The sequence below is a fragment of the Monodon monoceros genome, unplaced genomic scaffold, assembly GCF_005190385.1.
Source record: "Monodon monoceros isolate NGI ecotype Baffin Bay Population unplaced genomic scaffold, NGI_Narwhal_1 Super_Scaffold_21, whole genome shotgun sequence".
Classification (NCBI taxonomy): Eukaryota; Metazoa; Chordata; class Mammalia; order Artiodactyla; family Monodontidae; genus Monodon; species Monodon monoceros.
Genome location: NW_021703778.1, coordinates 60,864,318 through 60,871,638, shown reverse-complemented (window position 1 = coordinate 60,871,638; position 7,321 = coordinate 60,864,318). Strand labels below are relative to the sequence as shown.

Sequence of the window (7,321 nt, the reverse complement as noted above, 5' to 3'; positions counted from 1 at the left end):
CTCTCTCTCTCTCCTCTCTCCCCCTCTCCTCTCTCTCTCTCTCCCCCTCTCTCTCTGTCTCTCCTCTCTCTCTCTCTCCCCCCGCCTCCTTCAGTTTCACACGCAGCTCTTATAGGTATTTGCCTCCTCTGAGCCCAGCACTGATCTGTCCCCTCTGTTCCCCAATCCCTTCCATGAAATTCAAGGACGCAGAGATTGATATCCATAGGCCTTTCCCTTGCCATGAGAATTCCAGAGTTTGTGCCAACATGAGGAAGATGACTTTTAAAATATGGATATGGGTTTGGAAAGAGGGCAAGGGGGCAGCAAGGTATGTGTCACTCAGCCTCAGGAAGCTGCCCACAGGAGGGGCCAGGTAACAGCTGAGCTGGGGCATGAGAGGACAACATAGCCCAGGCAGAGAGCCCCACATTGGTGGGGACCAGAGTCTCCCGGGGCCTCTGGCTCAGGGCCAACGTTTCTTTTTTTCTCTGAGCTCTCCAGTCTATTCTGACCTTAGGGACCTGGTCAGTGGCTCTGAATCAAACATCAGCAAGGTACTGGATGTTTGGATGGAAGACAAGACACTCAAGGGTGCCTTTTAGGCTGTCACTGGCAACACAGGAAAATTTACAGGTAGCTGGTTGAAACACGATGGAGATCCCCTGAACCATCTGTAGGGGACAGGGCATGACAAAGGGAAATTTAGGCACCATTATCGCCAATACCAAGTGCAGACATCACTGACATATTTCAATGTGCTAACTTAATGTGAACTGAACAGCTATATTTAGGGATATTCAAAGACGTACCCTTATGCTGGTCCTTTTAATACATGGCTGCATTACGACTTACATGGGTCTTGGGCACTTTTGTGTGTGTGCGCGTGTGTTTGTATAATTGTATACATATAATTATATATGAATTGTATATATAATTGTATATATAAAATTATATAAATTAAATAAAATATATAAATTGTATTATATAATTGTATATATAATTATATATAAAAACTGTATATATGTAAAATTGTATTTTATGAAGGCATTGGCATAAAAAAAATATTTTGATATTATATAGTAACACGTTTTCTTCCACCTTAAAGTTCATTTTTTCTCCTAATTTTAAAATAAATTAAACATTTTTGTGGAGCCCTGAAATTATTGTGGGCCCAGGCACTGTGGCAGCCCTGCTGATATCCTGAGGGTTTCTGTCCTACACTGAATGCCTGGAGAAATTTTAAAAAGAGCTTTTCATGGAACTCTACCCCAGGCCAATTAAACTGAAGGCTCCAGGGGTGGGTCAAGGCACCCTATTTGTGGCATTAAGAAAAAATCTCCCAGGTGATTCCAGTGTGCAGACAGGATTGTAATACTAGCTCTAATAGTATTTTCCTCATAGGACCTTAAGTTTCTCAATAGCAAATTCTCCATTGCTTTTTTTTTTTTTTTTTTAAGATACTATCCTGGGCTTCCCTAGTGGCTCAGTGGTTGAGAGTCCGCCTGCCGATGCAGGGGACACGGGTTCGTGCCCTGGTCCAGGAAGATCCCACATGCCGCGGAGCGGCTGGGCCCGTGAGCCATGGCCGCTGAGCCTGTGTGTCCGGAGCCTGTGCTCTGCAACGGGAGAGGCCACAACAGTGAGAGGCCCGCGTACCGCAAAAAAAAAAAAAAAAAATACTATCCTTTGAGGCTGGAGATGGACCACTGTATCTTATTTCTATCAGTGAAAATCTACTTTACATCACAGTGGGACAATGTTTTTGAAATTTTAACCCCTCCCCACTTTTTGCTCTTTGTAGCTCTACCTCTCCTTTCCAAGCCCCTGTTTGCCCATTGCCTTCAGGGTGAGATGTGACAGGGTGGAAGGTAGAAAAGAAAGGAATCTCAGAGTGGGAGTTTTCAAAGGTCTCTAGACTGGCAAGTCTCTGGGTCTAGACCAAAAGTTGTGTAAATGTGGGGCTTATGTGTGGGATTTGCTCTGGGAAACTAGAAAATATTATTCTAGACTAGGGGTGAGGGGAGACTAAGAGGGAGTGGGATGAAGAAACCATTCAAACAGAAATAAGAAAAAAATGGATAGAAGGGCCACCGCGGGCAACTTGAGGGAGCACCAAGGAGCCAGGCAGCCTCCATGACTTGCCAGCTGCCCCTCCAGGTGAGGGTGAAGCTTCCCTTCCTCCACAGTCACCCTTTGCCTAGTGACCACCCAGGAGGGGGATGCCCACTCACGGCAGAGATTTTACACACTCCCCTTCTCTTAATCCTGGGTGCTCCATTCCCACTGTAAAATAGTCTAGAACATTCTTAAGCCCTGAGAAGAAGGATGGAGCTCAGGACACCACACACTCTAGTAAGATGTCCTGGATATTTTCCTAGGATTACAAAATTCTTAGAAAATGTAGAAATGAAAGATGACTCTCACAAATTGTTTCATTGCTTTCATACTCACACTTAATACCAGAAAAAGATCTATCCAGTCAGCACTAAAATTCAGACACCTTAGAATTATAACTTCCTTAATGGATATAACAAAGGTTGAAAACATTTTAGGAAGGAAAGTGACCTACATTTGATATTTTGTAGACTGCTAAGTATGACAATAAGGGACATATAAAAGAACAGTATAATGTAACAAACTGAATTTGGCCAGAACATTCTCCGGGAAGGGAGTTTATAGGATCATACAACGTCTATCTTAATTACATACCTGTCCAAAAGATAGAACACAACAGGAAGGATATAGTTTAAACTAGCTTGGAAGGATATAAAATAGTTACCTTGTTATAAACTTCAGTTGTTACATATCAGCAGGGGACAAAGCATTTGTTTTCTGTTTTAAATTTTGTTTTCCAAAAGCAACATTACTATGGACTTGCAATGAATGGGAAGAGATTTTTCAAAAAAGGATATTTTATTGCTTCTGAAATATAGTAGCGAGAGTGCCAATGTTGCCGAGTCTACATTTCTTTCTTCAGCTGTTAAAATTTGATAAAACCGATAGTTTTCAAAACATTATGTTTTGGTGAAAAATTTTTGCAGATGGACGGTGGCAATAGTTGCACAACAACGTAAATGTACTTGATGCCACTGAACTGTACACTTAAAAATAGTGTACATGGTAAATTTGATGTTTTGTAGGTTTTATCACAATTTTTAAAAAAGGAATAAAGAGGGCCTTCCCTGGTGGCTCAGTGGTTAAGAATCCGCCTGCCAGTGCAGGGGACACGAGTTCGAGCCCTGGTCTGGGAAGATCCCACATACCACAGAGCAACTAAGCCCGTTTGCCACAACTACTGAGCCTGCGCTCTAGAGCCCACGAGCCACAACTACTGAGCCCACGTGCCACAACTACTGAAATCCATGTGCCTAGAGCCCATGCTCTGCAACAAGACAAGCCACTGCAATGAGAGAAAGCCCACACGCAGCAATGAAGACCCAATGCAGCCATAAATAAAATAAATAAAGGAATAAAGAGTCCCTGTGTCCAGATTGCAGGAGGAAAAAACATAAAAGCATTGTGTTTGTGGTTTTGATTGTGTGTGTGTACACATATACGAAAAAAGGAAGAGAGGCGATAAAAAATAGTTTTCTGATGATTTGTATCTGGCTGATGGAAATGTAAACATATGAACATCAGTGCATGTTTAAGACCTTGTACGCTAGTGAAAGCACCTGAGAAATGTAGAAAAACTGAGTCTTACTTTATAAAACATTACAAGCTACTTAGCTCATGCTAAGAAAAGGAATCGCAGAATCACTTATAACATTTAGCATCTTGTTCAAGGCCCAACTAGTCATGCTCTCCTCCAGTCTTATACCTGGTCCCTGCCATTCAAAGCACCCACAGCCAAAAGAAAAAACTCCACACAAACAGACAACAAACGCATCTTATTAAATCTCCAAAAGTTACCAACATATTTTGAAATTTTTGCTATTCAGTTGAACTATTGGAGAGGCATCAACAAAGCAGTATTAAGATACATAATAAACTCTTTACATAGACCTGGATATTACAACACAATTTGTTGAAATGGGGTTGATGACGGTATGAGGAAAGATATCTATTACCCAATATATTTCCAACAACTCCACCAGTAATAAAAATGCCAGTTCCATCTACTCTGCCCAATTCTGATGTCTGTTTCAATAGGTAAAGACCTGGGAAGTGGGGCGGGAGGAGCTTCTATGTGCCAGGCACTGTCCTGGGGTTTTATATTCATTATTTCATTCAGTCCTGACAATAACCCAGACAATATTGTTATACCCATTGTGCAAGGAGGAAAGTAGAATGCACAGATTATATAATTTGTTCAAGATTGCACAGCTAGCAAGTGACAGGGCTAGGATTCCCAAACCAGGTCTGACCAACTCCAGAGGCTGTGTGCCTAATCTCTATGATACACCATATGTCTATAGAGCTAACCCTGTTATACATAATGTTTATTTTAGAATGCATTTTCCTTTCCATTATAAAAGTAACTCAGACCTTTCAGGTCAAGGTGGCTGAGTGTGCACAGACTGAAACATTCCCTTCTATTACAAACACAGAAATAAATGAAAGACAAAACCCCCAAATGGAATGGAAACCTGTAGCTATAGGGGCTGCTACTGGGAACTCATGGGGAGCTAAGGTCAGGTATGTGCTAAGAACCAAGGCTTCAGTGCCATACTCACCTTACTCAGGGCAGTGGCAGACTGAACTGAGAGCCCTGGGTGTGAAGTCAGGGCTGGACAGCATGCTCTCTGCTCAAGAATATAGACTAAAATAGCTTGCTTAGATTTGTAAACAGAAATCTACCCCTTGCCCACAGCAGCACAAGGGTATAGGGGCACTTACATGACCGGAAACTGACTCACACCCAATATACAAAATTTAGTCTCTGCCCAGAGCAGGAACAGGAGACTACTAACCTAAGATCAAATTTAAAGACAGAATCTGCAACCAGGAAACTATCCAACAGTGAAGAAGAAAACTCCTTGCGCAAAGAGCTCGCAGATAAAATGACAAAATGCATGAGCCCATCTAGTGCCATGAAAAAGAGTGAACCAATACAATAACTCATGCTAGCAAAAATGAGAACACCTTGAAAGAATTAGAATACGCATACATAAGTATATATTATTAAAATCCTCTGAGAGAAAATAAAGGATGGTATTCATAAATCAAGAAGAGGAAGCTATGAAATGAGAAGAGGCAGATACTGAAAAGAACTAACTGGAAATACTGAAAAATTTAAAACAATCATTTAAATAGAAGTTATACTCAGCAATTTGGATATACCCAAACTTACAGTTAATAAATTATAAAATCTAACTGAGGCAATACCCAAAACTCAGTCTAAAGAAATAAAGATGGAAAATAAGTTGAGACTTCCAATTGTAAAGAATAAGAGTTCCCGAAATGGAGAACAGAGGACATAAGGGTGATGAAAGATTTAAATGCCTGAGAACATCCCAGAATTGAAGAAAGACATGAGTCCTCAGGTTTAAAATGTCCCATTAATTGAGAACATCAATGCTAAAGAGAAAATATTAAAAGGTATCAGAAAGAAAAGACTACTCAGACTGACAACAGACTTTTCCTCAGCAAGAATAGATACCAAAGGATAATGAATAATAATCATGAATGGGCTGAGCGAAAATTAGAGTGAACTTTGTAAATGAGAATTCTATACCCAAATAAGCTATTATTCAAGAGCAAAGGTGAAATAAAGACATTTTCAGAATACAAGGGCTACAAGATTATATTTCCTACAGAATCCTGCTAAGAGAAATATGTAAAAACAATGAAGAAATAAAATGCCAGATGAAACAGAAAACACATTGGTTAAAAAATGTTGTAAATCAGGGTGTGCTCACAGCAGGGGGTCTGAAGAAATGGCTCACCTGTTTACAACACACCCGACAGGAATCAGGGTTCATTGTGACAAGGGGCACAAAACTTGTGGCCTTCCTATGAACAGATACCCAACACGTATCTGCCCTTCACCTGCACGTGGCTGCTGGGCAGGACCAGTGGAACAGGGCTCATTACTGGAAGGAAAGCTACAGTATTTAGTGGGGGTGTTTGCCACCTGGAGCCTGTCCAGTCCACGTGTGGCTGGGCCATGAGTGGTGTTATAGGCATAAAGGCTTTGAACCCCTCTCTTCAAGGAAAAAAGAAAAATAGATTCCATGTATATGCCATTCTGGAAAAGGCAAAACAATGGAGACAATAAAAAGATCAGTGGTTGCCAGGAGTTTGCAGGGGAGGGGAGATAAATACATAGAATACAGAAGTTTTTATGAGCGGTGAAAATACTTTGTATGACATTATAATGATTTTATGTCATCATACTTTTGTCCAAAGCCATAGAACGTGCAACACTATTCACTTCATAAAGCAAACCCTAAGATGAACTAGGGACTTTGGTGATTATGATGTGTCACTGCAGTTCAGCCTTAGTTTAAAAAGTCTTAAAAAGAATTAACACTCAGGGTAGACGTTTTTGGCAAAACCTTTGTTTGACTTTTATATATGTATACACATTATATATGTGTTTGTTGGACTGTGATGTAAAATGTGCTTTTTAGAATAAAAAAGTTCACAGGTTACTGTAGTTACACTGGCAAATAAAAGCACAAATTAATCGAAAAAGAAAAAAAAATGTTGTAAATCTAAATAAATGTTGACTCTACCAACGATATAACAATAATTTTTGAAACTGGGATCCGGAAAACAGAAGCAGAGAGAATAGAATTGACCCTTGAACAACATGAGTTTAGCTTGTGAAGATCCATTTTATATATGGATTTCTTTCACTAAATATGTACTACAGTACTACACAATCTGCAGTTGGTTGAAGCCATGGATGCAGAACTGTGGATACAGAGGACCAAGTTATATGTGGATTTTCCTCTGCGTAGAGAGTCAGCACCCCAACCATCATATTGTTCAAGGGTCCAGAACACGGTCCACTGTAATTCCTAACTCATTCTATGAGGCCAGCATACCCTAATACCAAAACCAGATAAAGACATTACAAGAAAGGAAAATGAGAGACTAATAATTCTCATGAATATAGATACAAAAAGTCAACAAAATACGAGCAAATCAAATCCAGCACAGTATTAAGAGAATTATACATCATGACTAAGTGACAGTTATTCTAGGTATGCAAGACTCATTCAACATTCAAAAATCAATCTAGCATCAAAAAGTCTACAAACAATAAATGCTGGAGAGTGTGGAGAAAAGGGAAACCTCCTACATTGTTGCAGGGAATGTAAATTGGTACAGCCACTATGGAGAACAGTATGGAGATTCCTTAAAAAGCTAAAAATAGGACTACCATACG

At 40.1% G+C, this 7,321-nt stretch overlaps 1 non-coding gene across 1 annotated transcript; it reads left to right on the top strand.

The window, feature by feature from the left end:
- The first annotated feature begins 5,830 nt into the window (after positions 1-5,830).
- On the top strand, positions 5,831-5,960 carry LOC114905426. The gene has a single exon (XR_003796252.1). It is a non-coding gene; the product is annotated as a small nucleolar RNA SNORA11 (small nucleolar RNA).
- The last annotated feature ends 1,361 nt before the right edge of the window (positions 5,961-7,321 follow it).